Source organism: Macaca thibetana, chromosome 3 (genome assembly GCF_024542745.1).
Source record: "Macaca thibetana thibetana isolate TM-01 chromosome 3, ASM2454274v1, whole genome shotgun sequence".
Lineage (NCBI taxonomy): Eukaryota > Metazoa > Chordata > Mammalia > Primates > Cercopithecidae > Macaca > Macaca thibetana.
Window position 1 is genome coordinate 182184109 of NC_065580.1, and position 21748 is coordinate 182205856.

The following is a 21748-nucleotide window of genomic DNA, read 5'->3' on the forward strand; positions in this document are numbered from 1 at the left end:
TGGAGAAATAGTGGCCCTATATTGTATTTGGTTCTAAATGCTATTAGGGTGTAGAATTGTGCTTTACCTCTATTTAGGCAGATTAATTTTAAGAAGAAAACCATAATATATGATGGACTTAAATATATATTTTAATGTTATTTACATATTTGTAAAATGAATACGTGTGTGTGTGTGTATGTATTTGTGTGATATATTTTAAATGGAGATGTCTGCACCTGTTGATTGCATTAAGTATTTAGTATCCCCTAATGAAGGATGGAAAAGGTGCTGCCACACTGTCTAAGTGGATCATTTCTCCTTGGTAAATTACATGCATTCTACTTTTTTGTATTCTGTGACCTTGCAGTCAGTGACTTCAGCCCAGAATAGTTTCAAAGTCATGTAAATGAATGCAATTAAGGTATTGCCTATCATCTTACATAGTTCAGATGAAACCTTATTGGATAGAGAGGTTTATTTGCTTTATGAGAAAGGTCAAAATAAAGTTAAATTTTATTACATAAAATGATTTGGTAATGTTTTTATTTAGCTCCTGAAAAAGTAATGTCCTAATAGGAAATGATAATGCTTTTTTTTTTTTTTTCTTAATCACCTGGAGGTCTCTTCAGGTTCTGTTTGTTGTTGTCTGATAGTTATAAACTCTATCTTGAGGAGATGCCTTCTGTCAACTAAGATTTTGGAACATGCTGCCCGTAGTTACGATTCCAGGTATCTTTGACTTATACACATAGGTGACATACCCTGTTAATGATGTAGGATAGCTTTGGTGTTGCTGGTGTGTAGGCATACTTCCTTTCATTGTGCTTCACTTTGTATTTTGTTTTTTACAAATTGAAGGTTTGTGGCAGCCCTGCGTTGAGCAAGTACCATTTTCTCAACAGCATGTTTTCACTTTGTGTCTTTGTGGTCACATTTTGATAATTCTCACAATATTTAAAACGTTTTCATATTATTATATAAGTCACGGTAATCTGTAATCAGTGATCTTTGGTGTTACTCTTGTGATTGTTTTGGGGTACCAAAAACTGTGCCCATATCAGTTGGTGAACTTAATTGTTAAGTGTGGTCTGACTGCTTTACAGACTGGCTGTTCCCCCATCTCATCTCCCTTTCCTTGGGATTCCCTGTTCCTTGAGACACAACAGTATTGAAATTAGGCCATTTAATAACCCTATAATGGCTTCTAAGTATTTAAGTGCAAGGAAAAGTTATAGGTCTCTTACTTTAAATCAAGAGCTAGAAAAGATTAAGCTTAGTGAGTAAGGCATGTCAAAAGCCAAACTTGTCTGAAAGCTAGGCCTCTTGTGCCAGTTGACCAAGTTGTGAATGTAAAAGGAAAAGTTCTTAAAGGAAATTAAAAGTGCTACTCCCGTGAACACATGAATGATAAGAACACAAAGCAGCCTGATGTAGCTTGGCTGTGTCCCCACCCAAATCTCACCTTGAATTGTAGTTCGTATACTCACCATGTGTCCTGGGAGGGACCCAGTGGAGGTAATTGAATCATAGGGGCAGTTACCCCCATGCTGTTCTCGTGATAGTGAGTTCTCACGAGATCTGATGGTTTTATTTATTTATTTATTTATTTATTTATTTATTTTTGAGATGGAGCCTCTTGCTCTGTTGCCCAGGCTGGAGTACAGTGGTGCGATCTGGGCTCACTGCAAGTTCACGCCATTCTCCCGCCTCAGCCTCCTGAGTAGCTGAGACTACAGGAGCTCGCCACCACGCCTGGCTAATTTTTTGATTTTTAGTAGAGACGGGGTTTCACCGTATTAGCCAGGATGGTCTCGATCTCCTGACCTTGTGATTTGCCCGCCTTGGCCTCCCAGAGTGCTGGGATTACGGGTGTGAGCCACTGCGCCTAGCCGAGATCTGATGGTTTTATAAGAGGCTTTTCCCCCTTTGCTCGGCATTTCTCTTTCCTGCTGCCTTGTGAAGAAGGTGCCTTGCTTTCCCCTCACCTTCTGCCATAATTGTAAGTTTCCTGAGACTTCCCCAACAATGCGGAACTGTGAGTCAATTAAACCTCTTTCCTTTATAAATTACTCTGTCTCGGGCATTTTTTCATACAGTGTGAGAACAGACTAATAGACAGCCTTATTGCTAATATGGAGAATATTTTAGTAGTCTGCATAGAAAATCACAGCAGCCGTAATATTCCCTTAAGCCAAAACCTAATCCAGAGCAGGGTCCTCGCTCTCTTTAATTCCACAAAGGCTGAAGGGGGATGAAGAAACTGCAGAAGAAAAGTTGGAAGCTAGCAGAGGTTTGTTCATGAAGTTTAAGGATAGAAGCTGCCTGGATAACATTGAAGTGCAAGATGAAGCAGCTAATGCTGATGTAGAAGCTACAGCAAGCTTCCAGAAGATCTAGGTAAGATCACTGATGAAGATGTCTACATTAAACAGCAGATTTTCAGTGTAAATGAAACAGCCTTCCGTTGGATGAATATGCCACCTAGGACTTTAATAGCTAGAGAGGAGAAACCAATGCCTGGCCTCAAAACCTCAAAGGACAAACTGACTTTCTTGTTAGTGGATTATACAGCTGGTGACTTGAAGTGGAAACCAATGTTTGGCCATTCCAAAAATCCTAAGCCCCTTAAGAATTATACTAAATCTCCTCTACCTATGCTATATAAATGGAAGAAAAAGCATGGATGACAGAACATCTGTTTAGAGCATGGTTTGCTGAATATTTTAGGCCCCCTATTGAGATCAACTGCTCAGAAAAAAAAAAAAAAAAAGATTCCTATCAACATATTACTGCTTATTGACTGTGTACCTGGTCACTCAAGAGCTCTGATGGAGATGCACAAGGAAATCAATGTTAATTTTCATGGCTGTTAATACAGCATCTGTTCTGTAGCCTGTGGGTCAAGGAGTAATTTCAACTTTCAAGTCTTACCATTGAAGAAATACATCTTGTGAAGCTATAGTTGCCATAAGTAGTGATTCCTCTGATGGATCTGGGCGAAGGCAGTTGTAAACTTTCTGAAAAGGATTCACCATTCTAGATGCTGTTGAGAATATTTGTGAGTAATGGGAGGAGGTCAAAATATTAACATTAATAGGAGTTTGAAAGAAGCTGCTTCCACCCCTTATGGATAACTTTGGTGGGTTCTACTCCTGATTGAAGATACTGTGTGAACATTGTTGAAATAACAACAAAGGATATAGAATATCATGTAAACTTAATTGATAAAGTAGTGGCAGGGTTTGAGAGGATTGACTCCCATCTTGAAAGATGTTCTACTGTGGATAAAATGCTAACAGGCCAATGGACAGTGAAGCTACTGGTGATAAGGCAGGTACCATGCAAACTCCCTGATACCACCATAGCAGCATTCCATTTCTATCAGGCACGCCACTTAGATCTGACTTACACTTCTAGAACTCTCAATTCCTAGCCTATAACCTGTGATCAGTTCTCAAGGATTATAGCTTTGAATAAAAATAATCTGTAAACCTGAATTCTAACCTCCCAAAATAGCTCTTTTTCATTTCATTTCATTTTACTGGGGGCTCTTCAGTCTCCTTAAAACCACATAAAGGTAACAAATGTCTTAGAGTAATACTTCCCCGACATCCTAACCAAGCAGGCTCTTCACCACTATACCTGTAGGTCACTTAGGCTGTATCTTGCTTATTGTTATTCTGCCTGTGTCTGTGAACCCTCAATACCCCGCATGGTGCAAGGTATACAGCTGATACTCCGTAAATGTCTGATAAATGACATCAATTAATCATAGAGCCTTAATCAATTAACATGCCAAGCTTAAGTAAAAATAATATCATAAAAGAGAAGATGGTAGTTTTAGATGGACCAACTGCAATGAAAAAATATGCCTTTAATTACTACTACACACACATGCACACTCTCTCTCATCCACTCATTCACTGTCAGTTCTTCATCACTAAGGCTCCTCCAGTATCTATTTCAATGCTCTCCTAATTCCCCCGGCCCAGACAATCAGCCTGGCTGGGTGGTAGGTGTCCTTTCTACCCAGATGAGTTGGGACTCTGGTGTCGCTGTCTGACATCCTGTACCAACCAGCATGGTACTCAGGCACTGTCCATTGGCCTGTTGACCAAAATAAAATTTCTTAAATGTTAAATTGTTTGCTCCATCCCTTGCTGGCCAAAAACTTTGATCCACTCTTTTGTTTCTGGTAGTATGAACTTTTCCACATCAGTGTCATTCTGTATCTGGTATGGTTCTAATTCTGAGCTTAACATTTTCTGTTCCTAGTGGTACAGAAAAGAAATGAGGTGTTTCAAACTGTGCAGTGACTGTTAAATAATTCTAATACTTTTTCTCCCAGAAGCCTTGACTGAAATTCCTCTTTATCTTTGACATTAACTTTTTACATCATCGACAATAGGGACAGTCTTTACAGTAAAATTATCACAGATGGATAGTTGGCCGGGTATGATGGCTCACGCCTGTAATCCCAGCACTTTGAGAGGCTGAGGCAGGCAGATCACCTGAGGTCAAGAGTTTGAGACCGGCCTGGCCAACATGGCAAAAACTCATCTCTACTAAAAATACAAAAATTAGCTGGGCGTGGTGCTGGGTACCTGTAATCCCAGCTACTTGGGAGACTGAGGTTGGAGAATTGCTTGGACCTGGAAGGCGGAGGAGGTTGCAGTGAGCTGAGATCACGCCATTGCACTCCAGCCTGGGTGACAGAGGGAGACTCCACCTCAAAAAAAAAAAAAAAAAAAAAAAAAAGGGGTAGTGTATTTTGGCAAATAATTCTGTAATGAATGTTGTTCTGTTACATGTGTTCTACAACTGTGTCCAAAGAAAGCATGTATCATGAAGAATATAAATACTTTTTTTACCTTGTAATACATCTTTTTGTTGTTTTTTGAGATGATTTAGTTTGTAATTAAAATTCCATTGTAAAACAACTCTTTGAGATAAGGTGCACTTGAAGTAACACTTATTTCTCTTAATTTTCAGGAAGTGTTTGGATTGTGAGCTATTTCAGAACTCTGTTCTCAGGACTCATTATTTTAACATTTGGGAGAAACACGGCCAGAAGGTATTGTCTTTTGTCTCATTGCCCCACTTTTTTAAATGTCATCAAGCCTTTCCAATTGTAGAAAAGTAAGACTGTTGTGTCACATTTTGTTATTTTTCTTTAATTTTTAGATATTGATAAACTACTTTGCCATTTGTCACAAAGAAGGTTATATTTCAATTTTGGTAAATCAAAATGTTGTGTAATCGAATAAAACGTCTGGTTTAGAGTAAACCAGTTTTACCTATTTTAAACACGAGGTATTTACGTTTTACCTTACTAGTATAGAACTATTTTAAAGAATGTCTTGATTTGAAAATGAGATACAGAAAGTTCCTTTTTACCTAAGACAGTATGAAGTATACCTGAAACATTCAGGCAGTCTTAAAATTCTTCCTGCCTGCAACAGCTCTACCTTCTAGTGTAGGGATCAGCTGCCATCTGCATTTGGATCAGTCTATCATCAGGGTCCATGGACAGACTCAGCCAGGCCACCTGGTTTTGCCTCTGAACATCCATTTGCTAAGTTCCCTCTTTGCATGATCATTTGTGGATAGATTGGAACAGCATAATAATTTATCTGCTTGTAGACCCAGAGTGTCAGGACATGCGATGTATTACTAGGAAGGAGGGTTATGTTAAAATCATCTTTTGAGAAATTTACTCACTTTGTGCTTTGTCTTATCTTAGTCCATTTGAGCTGCTGTAACAAATACCATAGATGAGAGGCTTATAAACCACAGAAGTTTATTTCTCACAGTTCTGGAGGCTGAGAAGTCCAAGACCAAGGTGCCAGGAGATGTAATGTCTAGTAAGGGCCTGTTCCTCATAGACGGCTGACTTCTTGCTGTAACCTCACATGGGTGGAGGTGGCCAGAGGATTCTTGGGACCTCTTTTATGAACTAATCCTGTTCATAAGGGCATTCCCCTCATGATCTAATCACTCCCCAAAGTCCCCACCTCCAAATCACCCTCACATTGCAAATATGGTTTCAATTTATGAATTTTGGGGAGATATAACATTCAGACCATAGCATACTTCATAGACCACATATGAATCTGCCAGCCAATTTGACTAATGTCAGTGGTGAACATAGTCTTCTTGATCTATATCCAAGGCATCTTTCTTAATGTTCAACCTCATACCTCCTCTGTATCTTGTGTTTTCCTTCTCGAAAACTTTTGCCAGCTGTCTTGCTTGGAATAGAAACAGATGAAGGAAGGATGCATAAATACATTTAATAAAATAATGTATTTGTTAAGATTGTAGTGAATTGGCCACCTTCTTTTACTGTAATACAGATTTAACTTTACTGTAATACAGATTTAACTTTATTAGCTGAATATTCATGATTTTTATTCATATGAAATAACACAAAAGTCAGTTTTTACAGATTTTCTTAATCACCATCAAGCAGTGTGAATTTCTAGGATTAGCTGAACATAGTCTTTTAGTAAGTCTCCCCAGCACGCTGCATTGAACTTTTAAAATGGAAACTCTGTGTTTAAGATTATTATTTATTGGCAAACCAGCATATTCTTCCTCTTCTTGTCAGTTACGAGGGAAAGGCAAAAGCAAGTAAGAAATTTAAACAAGCAAATTAGGTCTGTGAAAGGACTTGTAAATGAACCCCCAAAATAAGTTAAATTTAATATACACTTTATCCAGTAAAATAAATTATATAATCAGAAACTGGATTTTATGGAATTTAGAGTTATCTTTTCAAATTAAAGATGAGAATGAACTATTATAAATATTTCGTATAAACATTCACACTTAGCTCTAAAGATGGAAGTTATAATTTTAATGATAATATGAATTATCAATTCATGAAATGTTGTCATGTCTCAGAATTAAATGTATGTTTCAATAGAGTTGATAGTTATTAAAAAGAAACTGCAAAGAAATTGAAAGTTTAGCTGAAGGATTAAATCGACAAATTCTCATGTATATTCAAGGTAAGAATTAGTTTTAAGTAATTATTTTGAAAAGGAATCGTAATGCATAAGGTCCTTTTAAGAAAAAGTTTCTTCTTTTTATACAAAACCTACTGAAGTGTAACTTCACGTAATCAAACAGACACACTTATTTGTTAACTTGATTGTTTTTTATATAAGTCTAGTCTGAGTAACTAGCACCCTACTCCAGAAGGCTTATTATATTTGTGTATTTTCTAATCAGTCCTGCCTGTACCCAGCAGAAACTAGTCTTTGGCATCTTCTGCTATAGATTAGTTTGGCCTGTTTTAAACTGTATAAAGTTGGAAGCATGTCATATGAACTCTTGCGTGTCTGTGTTTTTTTAATCAACATTATGTCTGTAAGAGTCATCCATGTTGTGCATGTTACTTGTTTTTCCCCCTAAATTGTCTGTGTTCTATTCTATGATTATACCATCATTTATCCATTCCGCTGTAAATGGACGTTTAGTTTTCTTTCGAGTTTGTGGCTACAAATAAGGCTGCTGTGAACTTTTTTGGATCTTTTGGTAGAAATAAACATTCATTTCTCACGAGTACAGTGTAAGCACGGGAATGGAACTGCTGCTGAGTGGAGGGGCGTGCATGTGTTTAGAGTAATAGGTACTTACAGTACTTTTAAGAATATTTAGGAAATGTCAATCAGTGTGTCTTTTGTTAATGGTAGGTTTTATAATTAGAGAGACTTATTTTTCTTTGACCTAGTGTAAACTCCAAAGTTGTTTCTTAGGAGTTATTTAAATTTTCCCATCTGTTAAAAAATAAGTTACCTATTTTCTGATTCCATTATAATATGTGTTTGGCTCACAAAACCTGGGTTCGTTCTAACCCTAGTGAAGGAAACTAGGACACAAAACCCTCCTCTATGTACTTGTGATCGTATGATTGAAATACTGAAAGCGGATTTTGAAGCAAATCAGACATAACACATATTGAAGGCTTTTTAAAATTATTGAATATTTGGACACCTCCCTGAATATTTAAAGTAATAGATACTTTTGAGTTACAAAACCCTTATTTCAGCATTCCTGACAAGTGTTTCTTGTGACCTTTGTGTTTTTATTGTTCTGGTGATAAAAATTGATACTACTCATTCTAGCAGATAAGTATTTGAGAAATTAATCTTTTTCTAGGTCTTTCCTATGGAGCAGTGCTGTTCACTAGAAGTATAATGTGAGCTACGTGATGTAACTTTACATTTTAAATGTTAAAGTTTCTAGTAGCTGTGGTTAAAAGTAACTGGTGAAATTAATAATATGTTTGATTTAACTCAGTATCTGCAAAATGTTATCCTTTCAGTGAATAATCAATATAAAATTATGAGATATTTTTCATGCAAAAAGAATGTAAATCTATACTGAGTTTTTGAAACCTGGTGTGTGCTTTGACTCACGGCTCTCTGAATTCTGACTAGTCATCTTTCAAGCGCACAGGAGCCACATGTGTCTAGTGGTTGCTATATTAGACAGCACAGCTATAGAGTTACATTTTGGGTTTTTAAAAGACAGTGCTTCAGTCAGATTCATGACTAGTTAAAATCACCCTTAAAAATCCGAGAGAAAGGGGCCATGTCAAATGCTGAAGTACTCTCTTTAAGGAAGTTTCAAACAGCCTATTTTTCCTTCTGTTTTGGGATAAGTAGCATTTTCTTTGCTTGAACATCAGATAAATCAATTAGCCAGTGTTTAGGGGACATGTCGAATGACAGATATGTATCTTTAAACTATAAAATCCAAATCTGTGGCAGTAGATTCATATTTTCCATCTTACTCCAAGTTATATTAGGTAGAATTTTACTTTTGGGGGAAGTGTGTTTTTCTTTTTTTAAAAGCATGGCTGTTTTAATTGAATGTGATAGATTGCTATATGATACAACTCCACTATAGTCAATAAAATAGGGGAGTTTGCAGATAGTTTGTGTGTGTACATATAGATGTGCCTATGACTTCTCATTGCGTAGGATATTTAAAAGTTACCTAAATTTTGAGGGTTAATGTTTCTTCATGTTTATTTTCGCCAAATGGGATAAATCAAGGCTATAAACCGTCTCACATGAATGTGGGTTTGATTTTGCCACCAAATTGGGTTTAAAACTTCTTGATATTCAGCATTGGGAATGTGGATGAGGGACTCTTGGCGTGTGAAGACAGTCAATATGGAGGCGTATCGTGGAGGGAACAGCCCTTTGAGGGATAGATGGCATCTTCACACTTCAGCGCTTGCCTTGGGTCCCAGATCTGGCATACAGTGGTTGTTTTATAGCTTACCCCCAACACATTTTTGATAATACTACCTCCACACTCTTAAATGAAATTGGTACTCTTTTTGACACTCAATTCTTACTGAGTAGTAAGAAAGGAAAATTATTCCTCTGCTTAAAAGCCTTCACCTCACTTGATGTAAAACTAAAGTCCTTTCATTAGCTGAAAAGGCATCTTCTTAGTGGAGTCCACCCTGGTGACCACATGATTCAAAACGGAAACCTCCTCTTTTTCCTCTCTCCTTTATGCTGTTCCCTTTCTCCACAGCACTTAACAGCTTTAAAAATACAATGAAATTTGTGTTTCTTTTTAAATTATTGTTTAATCTTTCTAAAATTGAAACTCCCTGAAGGCAAGAATTTCTGTTGTGTTCATTACTAATAAATCTGAAGAAGCTAGTGGAAGGCTGAGCATCTGGAAGGAGGACATACTTGTTCATAGACTAATTATTTATTGAATGTGTGGCGAAGATACACATTTTTTTTATTTCTGAAAATTTGCCTTTATAAGTTTTCTGGGGCAGGGAATATTTACAGGAAATGAAAACAGAAATTGTAAGTTATAAGCATCATCATACATTTGGATAATTTGAATAATTTGAAAATAGTTTTTTTCATCAAACCGACATACACATCCCTTTGAAAGGTAATATGTAAATAATGAACTTTTCAAAAAATAGGGTTTATTATTATAGTCAGGTAATTTTTCTTATAGATATAAATATGTGTTTTTTTCATTTGGATAATAAAATTATGTTGGTAATCAGTTTGAGAAGTTCATTTATAAAAGATTTCTGTTTCTGTAAAATATAGGAGACATACATTATATTTTGGTATCTTAGTATAGATCAGGCACAGCTCAAAAGGTTTTGGAAAGTAATTTTGTATAGAGAAGTATAGATTGGCTTTCATTTTATACAGGTGGTATCTAATTGTAGTTCTTGAAGTTTTATTTTTAGGTCAACTACAATAAATGTTTTTAAAATAGTACAAAAATTGAATTAAAGACATATTCAGTTATGGTATATGGTACCCTAGAAAATATTCAAAGGGGACATTATAATGTTTATTACATTTTAGGATAAGTGTGAGATGATAAATGTGATCAAAGTCTTTCCTAAAAGTCTATAGGCAAGTTCTCAGTTTTATATTATACCTTTATGTATTTAACATTTGATTGCAGTCAGCAGTAATTATGACTATGTCAATAATCATTTTCATTGGGACAGGAAGAATTATGAGTTTTGGTTTGTCTTTCCACTGCCATTTTCCAAATTCAGGCTTTGTTACTTTCTGGTTATTAGATAGTTACTGCAGTAACTTTCTATTTGGTCTTTTGCCTTTTAGTTTTATTACCCAATATATTCTACACAGCAAAGTAAAACTTTCTGAAGAAAATTATTATGACCCTGAACAAAGACCTTTGCTCCCAAGATAAGACAGGTCCTATTTCTGCTTGGTTCCTGCATATCTCAGGATCATCTGTTTGGTTTGCCCCTTCCTTAAACGTGTTAATTGCACATTTCTTATTCTGCCACATTATTTTTGCTATCTTCAGCTCAGATGTCCTGTGATCCCTACTAGTTTTCTTTTACCAAAGGCCATCCATCCTGTGATTTGTATGACCACTCGGACAGAAGGGAACATGTGCTCCCATCTACTCTCTTACAGTGGTTGACGAATGCCACTCACACTGCCTTTATTTTTCATATCGTTTCATTCATCTCTGCAGCAAAATTATAAACTTCTAAATGGAAGGGGTTGTATCTTTTGTAAATTTGTGATTTACAAAGCACTCAACTTGATGCCTCACACATGTGGGGTGATAAATCAAACCATTGGTGAAACCAGACTCCAGAGTATGTCCTGATACAATTTTAAAGCTTTAGAAATGATCAAAAAAGGATAAAAGTTCATCTTTATTACATTATGCAGGTTGCTTACATTTGTGCAACAGTTTTTTCATATACTTTGTATGCAGATGAAATGATAGCATGTGTTTTAGAAATTTACAGGTTGCGAAGTGTAATATGAGTAATTATGACAGTACCCAGACTTTATTTTGTGGAATATATACATTTCTTTGACTTAACTGACTGCGATATATAGAATGCTCTTTTAATGTTCCTTACCTGAATAAGCAAAATTTATTTAATATGTTAGCTAAATAAATTTTGCTTATTATTTTGCTTAAATTTTGCTTATTATTTCCTTATAGCTTACTATAGACTTAATATTCTTTGCTGTTCATCAAGAGAGAAAATACAAAAGCTTTTGATGAAAGTAATAAATTACCTGCTTAGAATGTAACAATTTCAAAGATCAAAGTTTTGTTAACTTCCCAAAATGTATCTTTAGTTTTCCATATTTAATTCACATTGGGGTAAAATATATTTTTTAAAAAGAATCATCTCACAGATTTCCCTAAATTTCTTAAAGATAACCCCAGCCTTTTCAATTCTATGTCTTAGGAATATTTTTAAAATATTGCTAAATAGTCTGCCTGGCTAGTGGAGATTCTAAATGGGACTGAATTTGGGATAATGAATATTTTTTTATTTGGTTAGGGCATTGTTCTGGTGCTAAGAATAGTATCTAGGAATGAAATAAGTTTCTGACTTTCAGATCTATGCCCCCTCCAAGAAAAACCCCAAATCTGAAGATCATGTGTATCTGGGTTGTGGGTGTAAATTAGTTCGCAGAAAGAAGTGGTAAAAGGTTAAAGGAGGAAATGAGTTTCATGGAATCAGCAGCATAAACAAAGATGAATTCTGTCGTCATACATAGACCCTGAGCATTTGGGCTGACTGTGGTTTTATGTATTTAAATGCTGAGATGGTGGTGACACGGAGTAGTAGCAGAAACTGAATTTGGGAGGAGGAAACAATGATTATAGTTTCTAAATCTTCTTTACTGTAACAAAATATGATGTGCGATTGGGATATCCTTTTGGCAACTAAATATGTTTGGGAAGTTAACATTTTTGGCCACCCAGATTATGTGAGCAGTATACACAGCCCTTACTTTATTATCTAGGGCATAAAGTTTAGAAAATATTCAGCCTTTTTTTCCAGTGTTCGTTTAAAAAAATTGATCCTTTGGCTTTATTTATATCACGTACAAAAATTCTGAAAGACAGCCTGTTTATTGCCATAGAAATGGATATAACGTCACAAGGAATGCTACTCAAGTTACTTTTATAAGCGTTTTAAAAACATGGGCATGCAGTTTGTATTAATAGTGATACTCCTCTACTGAGTTACTGCTAATTTGCCATTTTCACAGTAATTTCAGAAAATAAGAAATCGATAACATTATTATATTATGTAAATACTCCCATGAATTTCTGTTGAGGTTGAAAAGCATCATTATAGTATTTGTTACAAAGTCATATACATCACAATGCCTGTAATCCCAGCACTTTGGGAGGCCGAGGCCGGTGGATCACAAGGTCAGGAGTTTGAGACCAGCCTGGCCAGCACAGTGAAACATCGTCTCTACTAAAAATACAAAAAATGAGCCGGCCATGGTGGCGCACAACTGTAATCCCAGCTACTCAGGAGGCTGAGGTAGGAGAAATGCTTGAACCCAGGAGATGGAGGTCGCAGTGAGCCGAGATCGCGCCATTGCACTCCAGCCTGGGTGACAGAGCGAGACTATGTCTCCAAAAAAAAAAAAAAAAAAGTCATATACAATTTAAACTTAATCTGGTGACCACAGAATGCTATTTTCTTAGCTTTTAAACCTTTTATTAGTGTAACTTCTCTTCATCTTGGTTACTTTAATGTCAAATGGGAATTATCATGCACAATTTGTTTTTATAGCAACATTGTATGAAATGAATAAATGTGAACTATTTAAAATTGGCTCAGGCATTTAGACTTGTTTCTGATAGGCTTATCACGTGAATACTCCTTATTACCTTGTAAACTTGTATTTTAAAAGAAAACATTTATTTGAGATATAAGGATTCCTGTTTTCTCTTGAGAAAAGGCAGAGGTAATTGTTTTTTTTTTTAATTTTAAAACAAAGGGTTTATTTCTCTTTTACCTCTTGAGTAGGCGTTAAGAGCTGCTGCTGTCACAGCCACAGTTAAATACAATGGTATGGAAAATGATGGCTTTAGAATCCTAAGAGTTATATTCTTCACATATACTGTATCTTCTGCATCTTTACATATACTCTTCACATCTTCACATATACTCTTAGTTAATCATTTAACCTGAGCATCAGGTTTTCGATCTATAAAATGAGGATACATCTTACATCATAAGAATATTATGCAGGATAAATGAGGAAATATATAAAGTGCATTGATATCAGTGTAATGCTATAGAAAGATAATGTGTTTTGGACAATATTGTTAATTATAATGTATTTTTCAAAAGAAAGAAAATAGGTCTTTAGATGATCACTCTTTTACTTAGTAACACGTCCTTCTAAATTAGGACCTTTCTTCCATACATTTTTATTTTATTTTTATTTTTCATTTACTTTTGAGTTACTTTTAAGAGTTTCCACAAACCTCGGTCCATGCTTTTAGGATTCCTTTCAAGTTTGAACCACTTAACATCTGCCACCTACTGACCTAGTTCTTTCCACTTCCTCCTGCTCTCCTCTCCTCATACACACTTGCGTATTATGTTTGTTGGATGATTAACCTGTCTTTCATTTCATTTTTGCAAAGATCTAGATCAATACAGGGTTAGGAAAAACAGTTTCTGAATTTGTTTGAACTATAAAGCAAGGTGGTACATAGGAGTCAATAATAATATTCATTTTTTCCCCCCAGGAAAACAGTTTTCAGGGGAAACAATTAGTCAACTCCCACGGGGACTTGCTTTTCCTTTCATAGTGTGGCTGTGATAGGTTTTAAAAGGGATTTCTGCCTACATATCCAGGTTAAAAAAAGTTTTCAGTATAAAGCATGAGTTGGGAAGTGACTCACCACATATGGAACTACTTCAAAATGCATGCCCCTTAACTACTATTTGAATTTTTGTAGGTTTGTAGTTTTGCTGACTGCAAGAAAATAAAAGGCCCAGTGCCAGTTCTTACTGGGTCAGGATTTATTTTAAAGTACCAACATTTCCTCAGCTTTTTGATACTTAAAAAGTCCTGGAGATTTTCCTGCACAAAGTTTTAACAGGCTTTATTCCAGCAAGGAAAATTCAGGGTATTTATGCTGTGGTAGTAACAAAAGCAATGGATTTGGTGAATTTGCAATAGAAATTGCCAGAATCTAGATTACCCCAGGAACATATTTTTATTTAAAGAGTCTAGTGGGGTCCAGCAAAGACTTGTAATTGTATGTATGTCTTTCGCATAGCTCTAGGAACAAAACATTTGATGAATGATTTATAAACAGATGGGTAATTTTTCATGAAATGATCAGGAGACGAGCTGACCAAGGCAACTGATCTGACACTGCTGACGTTTATTGGGGATTGATTGTGGAATGCCTTACTGTGAAACACACTGACTTGAGTTTGAATCCCAGATTTACCCCTTAACTGGGCAAGTCACTCAACTTCTCTGAGCCTCATCTGTGAAATTGGATACTATCTATTTTATAAATAATGATTGAGTGAGATAATGTATGTCTTAGCCCTATTGTCAGTAACAGGTATTTACTTGTGTCTAATGAATAAAAGTTAATCGTGATAACTGACAATAACCCACTAGATAATTGTTTTAAAACTACATTTCTTGTTGAAAGTCACCATTGATTGTTTTAAAACTACATTTCTTGTTGAAAGTCACCATTAGAGTATAGAAGTATACTTGAGGCTACTTAAAATCTTTAATAAACTGCATTTCAGCCAAAGTAGTGTTTATGGGTAAATGGATTGAAGTTGATAAAGGCTTGTGATGTGGTGGTTTTGAACAAGACCAGATAACCTAGGTATGAACCCCAACTCTGCCACTTACTTACTATTGCTGACTATGGGCAAATCACCTTACCTCCCTAAGGCTCAGTGTTCTCATCTGTAAAATGGGGATAACTTCATAGAGTTATTTGAGAATTACTGTATAGAAATTAAGCCTGCATAAAGCATTTAATGCAGTTCTGACATAGTATGGAGTATTTTTTTTTTTTTTTTTTTTGAGACAGAGTCTTGCTCTGTTGCCCAGATGGGAGCGCAGTGGCGCGATTGGGGCTCACTGCAAACCCCATCTTCTGGGTTCACACCATTCTCCTGCCTTAGCCTCCTGAGTAGCTGGGACTACAGGCGCCCGCCACCACGCCTGGCTAATTTTTTGTATTTTTAGTAGAAATGGCGTTTCACCGTGTTAGCCAGGATGGTCTCGATCTCCTGACCTCGTGATCCGCCCGCCTTGGCCTCCCAAAGTGCTGGGATTACAGGCGTCAGCCACTGTGCCTGGCCGGTATGCAGTATTTTTTTGTTTTTTGTATTATTCCTTAGATACCTCTTTAGAAATGACCTTGACTACCTGTGCGAAATATAATTCTGAATTTTTTTTACGTAATGATTAATGTTTGAATTTTGGGATTAGATACATTTTAATTTTTATTTGACTAATGCTTATCCAGTTAACTTACGTTGAGATAAGGTACTTCAGAGATGATCATTTTAATTTTTCAGCTTTCTCAGTGGCCCATTATTTAAAGGAACCATATTTGAAATCAAACAGACTAGTTTATATTTTTGTAAAAACATTTTTTACATCACACACATCTTTTGGTCATTCTGTGGCTTCACACTTTTAATTCCAGTCTTAACTCACCCTTCTGCTGCCTCTCCTGTTTCATTTGCTGAATGTAGAGTGACTCAGAGATGAAGCAAGGGAGAGCAGAAGGAAGCAAGGATTGGATCTGAGATCAGCAGACCTCTGTAGTCAACCTTACAATGATCAGACATCCTCTCTGGACTAAAGTCCTAAGTTAAATTGATTCAGTTACTGCTTTTTGAAGTTTTACCAACAGAATAACTTCTATACCTTTGTTTACTATTAGCGAATATGGTGAGAAGGTTTTGAAGGACATTCCTACCTTTTTTCAGTGACTTCGAAAGGTTTTTTTTTTTTTTCAGAGCCATCATTCAAATATTTTTTCAAAAATGACAGCTAATAAAACTACTGATAACTAAACAATTACTATATGTTACAGAGACTGTGTTAAGTGTAGAGTTAGGTTTATTCTATAGAAAATCTTTTTAAAATATCTTCTATTTTGCTCCCATTATGTCTATAGTAAGTTACTTGATAGTACAAGGAGTTTATTAGAATTTTCAAAGTTTTTAAGACTTTTGTAATGAGGCAGTGTGTGGTTTGTTAGGTGGTTGTAGTGAGAATTTGAAGAGTTCTCATTTTGGATAGTCATAGTTCTGGCTTTGTTACTAACGGCTTGGCTTTGAGTTAAAAATCAAAACCCTTTGACTCAAAATTACCCCTTTGGGTCAAACTATCACTGACCTACTTCCTTCCTCCATTTGAACCTAGGATTATTTCAGAGATGAATGGGAGCATCTCAGATTAATGACGTTTTCCTCCAATCGCCTGCCAGAGTGTATACACATAGAAAGGGAATTTGGTGATCCTCCCACTGCCTGCCAGACTGTACAAACATAGAAAGGGAAGGTGGTGATCCTCCATCCGCCTTCCAGAGTGTATACACGTAGAAAGGGAAGGTGGTGATCCTCCATCCGCCTTCCAGAGTGTATACACGTAGAAAGGGAAGGTGGTGATCCTCCAACCGCCTGCCAGAGTGTATACACGTAGAAAGGGAAGGTGGTGATCCTCCATCCGCCTTCCAGAGTGTATACACGTAGAAAGGGAATGTGGTGGTCCTCCAAGTGCCTTCCAGAGTGTATACACATAGAAAGGGAATGTAGTGATCTATTTTAACTTAAATCATCATCTCCTAAATTTATTTGGACTTGGGACCTCCCCTCCTCCCTCCTTACCACCCAACCTTCTCTCTCCCTCCTTCCGTGTTTTCCTCCCTCTGAATGAGCACTTACCATTCTGCAGAACGTTGTTATATATGTAGTCATTGGGAGCACAATTTTACCATTTAATTTATTAAAGCTCTGTATTTGGACTGCCTTTGTTTTGGTAATATGTTTATTTTCAATTCTTAATTAAGAGAAAACCCTGTTTATAACGTATTATTCCTATGAGAAAATATGATTTCCATTGAAAGATCTTGTTTCATTATCATGTAACCCGTTCTCTGAGCATGCAGCATGATGAAGGGGAAACCACCTGACTTCCACCAGGTGAATGAATCCAACTTAGTGTTAGTTTGACTTAACCCATTGTGCGAAACTGTGTGAATATTTGAAAAATTTTTCTGTATTAATAAAAATGTAAGTAATAGAAGGCTACTAGAAGTAACAAACAGTAAGGGTATATCTTCTCACCCAACAAAAAATTTGGAGTCTTGGCAGTTAATGAATTGTCATAATGATCTTATCAGTGTCCCACAAGGTATTTTCTGTTTTCTCCTCTGCTCTTGAGTGACTTGGTGATGTCACTCTTCACGGTTGAAAGATGGCCATTTTCCCACATTTCCTGGTCACCTTCACTGGTCAGAATGACATCATATACCCATGCCTAGGCCCTGCCTCGTATTATCAGAATAGACATGATGTGCCACAAGTGGCTTTACCTAATTGGGATCGACCTCCTGAGGGGAAGAGTTTCTACAGGCAAATAAGGAAGAGGACACTGTGTGTGTGAGGAGGTCACTGCAGCGTTTGTCACAGCTGGTGAGGATATGAGTTTTGTTCATCTCTGCGGACTCTCTTGTGAGATCACAAAATACAGACGTGTAATATTTGTTTATTTGTTTTACTTTATTGGAGACAGGGACTCACTCTGTTGCCCTGGCTGGAGTGCAGTGGGGTTATCGTAGCTCACCACAACCTCCAACTCCTGGGCTCAAGCGATCTCCTGCCTCAGCCTCTCAAAGCACTGGGATTATGGGTGTGAACTGTGCACCCCACCCAGTCATACTTATTGAGTGCTTACTGTATTTTGGTTATTCTTCTAAGCCCTGGAGATAGAACAGTGAACAAAAGAGGAAAATAAATTGCTACCCTCCTGGAGCTTACATTTTATTGGTGATATAGACAAATAAGATAAAGCAATTCAATTTATGGTATCTTATTAAGTGCTAAATAAAAATTGAAGCAAAGAGAGGAGAATGGAGGGTCTTGAGGGCAGGGGCAGGGGAGATGTCCATGAAGTTTTAGATGACACCAGGAAAGGCCTTACCCAGAGGATGGACTTGAGTAAGGGCTGAGTCAGCTTGGGAGCTAGTGATGCAGCCCTGTAGGGAGGAGAGTATTCCAGTCAAAGTTCCTGTGGCTGGAGTAGGGTGAGTGAGGGAGAGTCACCTGATATGAGGTCAGAGGGGGAAGCCCCTAGAAAATTTTGAGCAGAAGAGTGGCCCAATATCATGCTTTAGCGGAATCACTTCAGCAGTTGTGTTATGTATACCAAAGAGGTATCAAAAACAGAAACAAGGAAACCAGTGAGGAGGCCATTATTATAATTCAGGAGAGAAGGAGATGACTTGAATGGGGACAGTAAGAAGTAACTGAATTCTGGATTCTGGATTCCAAGGTAAAGCCCACAGAATTTGCTAAAAGATTGTATGTGGGTGTGAGAGGAAGAGAGGTATCTCAGATGGCGGCCTGAACAATTGGAAGAATGGAGCTGATCTGAGATTAGGAGTAACAGGGACTCAGTTATTGACATATTAAACTTGAAATGCTTGGAGACCTCCAAATGATGTCAGATAAGCACTTGTTTATATAAATATTTTTTGGACCAGTGTATATTTTTAAAAGAATGATGTTGACCATTAATAATGGGAAATGACTTTTAAAAGAATATAATTTCAATAGTAACAATAAAGAATAGGAAATAGAAAAATTAAGTGTTATATGGAGTGGATATTTTATTTCCATTGAACAACACAGGGAAACACTGGAAGCAATTTTAAAATAGAGTATTCAAAGAAACATTTGTACACTGTACTTTTATTTAGTGCCCACTTTAGTGTTAAAAATTGCATATTAAATATATTTATTCTTTGAATCAGTGCCTCATTTTTCAGCCCCAAACCTTGTAAAAATATACATACAAAAAGAAATACACCACAAGGACTAATGGTGTGGATTTAGTTTTATGTCTGTTTCCTCTGTAACATGAAGCAATGATCCTTCTAAAGGAAATGTGTTATTAAATAGGTGATCTTACCCCACTCCAACTTCCTCAGTATTGTGTAGCCTGTAGTTAATGTGCAAGCACATCATTAAAAAGAAATCCAAGACCAGAGAAAGAATCAGTACAGTATATCTTATGTGAGTTTATCAGGATGAATGGCTTCTTGCTCCCTTTCTTTTGAAGAGGAATTAGTGTAAGATATCTTTTAACCAGATTATTGTACTCATTTGCATTTAACAAGAATGCAGCACGTAGCTAAGATTTTCAATCCGTGTGCATTACATAGAATGCCAAAAAGCACCTTATAAAGTACCTTTCATATGCTAGATACTCAAGAAGTATTTGGGTAGCAAATCTGATTTAGAATATCCTTCACATTTCTAACTTATTTAAAAGATTTTTAAATATTATGCTTCATGCAGTGGTTATTGTTTAATAATGTGTGCTCTATATGTAATGCAAGGTTGTTGAGAAAATTGAATTGTAAGTTTTTTTTGAGATGGAAGTACCATATACTAAATATAAAGAGTTATTTATTGTGCAAATAAACTTTGCTCTTTAAGATGGCTTAAGTCTTTCTCATCACAGTTTTGGCTGTCATGGTGGATATATGATTGCCGACCTATGTGACCAACTAGAGAGAAAAAGGCCTGTTTAGATTTAAAGGGAAAAGGCATTTTGTTAAGAACCTAAAGTGTATTGAATTACTCGTTTACCTATTTCTCGTGTTAAGTAATTTTTGCAAAATGACCCTCTTTCATCAGACAGTTGTGAAATTTGCAGTAATTAAGTAAGCGAGCATTTATGTTAGCTTTATTGGAGACCAAAGTGGTGGGAGATATGAATTAGCTTCATTCTTTGATTGACCAAGCTCTAAAGTTTTTGTCTGCCCATCAGTTTTTCAATTCTTTTGAGTGTATCTCTCTATATACTCCTTTGGTTTTGTTTCTAACAAGGAGAATAAAGAAAATCTGTTGCCTAACAGTTAACATTTGTTCACGTGTGAAAATTATTAAGATGCTTACCTAAACAAGATACTTGTCAGAGCTCTGATTTCCCACAGTATAGCCACTTATTTTCTGTCATGTAAGTAACACTTGGTGTAAACAGGAATGTATTTGAATTATGAGGCCCAATATGAAAGTGATCTCCCGAGAACCTACCATCGAGCCTCGAATCAGACTTAACTACCACAGCTGCATCTGTCGGTATGTTGCTCTCCTTGCCCCTGGTGCCTTGCAACCACTGTCTTCCATTTGGTGTTAATCATTTATTGTCTTTTAAATAATACTGTTTTTTACATTAATCTTTAAATAATATGTTACTTTATGTTTTTGTTTTGTGAAAATGGTAGCATTCTGTGTAAAGTTTTCGGATACTCGCTGTTTCAAATTTTTTTAAATTTGGTTTTTGTGGGTACACAGGTGTATATATTCATGGGGTACAGGGATGATTTGATACAGGCATGCAATGTGAAGTAAGCACATCATGAAGAATGAGGTGTCCATCCCCTCAAGCATTTATCCATTGAGTTGCAAACAGTCCACTTACACTCTTTAAGTTATTTAATATGTACAGTTTTGAGACTTGCTTTTTCAACTCATCATGATTTTTTGAAATTTATTTATACTGCTGTATGTAGGTATAGTTCACTTATTTCCACTCCTGGCCAATATTCCATCGTGTGTGTTTATTCTCCTGTGCGTGGACATTTGGATGGTTGCTGGTCCTTTTGTTTGCTTGTTTTTGTTTTGTTTTGTTTTGTTTTTGATATACCTGTTGATATACTTACATACATATATATTGATGTACTTATATTCACACACATGTATAACTGTTATAAGCATTGCTGATGTCAGCATTCTTTTATGTGTGTTCTGAAGAAGATGTGCAAGACTCTGGGGTATATACCCAAGATTAGATATGCAGAGAATGCTCAATTATATGAAAGAATATGAAATTGTTTCCAGTGTTATCAGACCAGTTTACATTTCATTAGTAATATGTCAGAAGCTTCAGTTGAGCTACATCATTGCCAGGTCTAAGAACTGTAAGACTTTTTAACTTTTTCCAAATTAGTAGATACAAAGTGGCATCATATTGTGATCTTGATTTACTTTTCTGTGATAGCGAATGAGGCTGAACATCTTTTCATGTGTTTTTTCCATCATTGGTGTATTATTTGATGAAATTCTTATGTCCTATGCCCATTATGTACTCACAACTGTTATTTTATACGTTTGTATTTTACGTATTTTTAGTTTTAAAGTAAC

The 21748-nt window shown here is 36.2% G+C and overlaps 1 protein-coding gene across 12 annotated transcripts in view; it reads left to right on the plus strand.

Annotated features, from left to right (window-relative positions):
• NRIP1 (nuclear receptor interacting protein 1) overlaps nucleotides 1–21748 on the plus strand; it is a 212059-nt gene that overhangs the window by 16960 nt on the left and 173351 nt on the right. For 10 of the 12 annotated variants that reach the window (XR_007723869.1, XR_007723870.1, XR_007723868.1 and 7 more), the window contains exon 2: nucleotides 4975–5056. The gene's annotated coding sequence lies outside the window, so the exon portion shown is untranslated. The other 2 variants (XM_050782359.1, XM_050782358.1) reach the window with 2 other exon arrangements.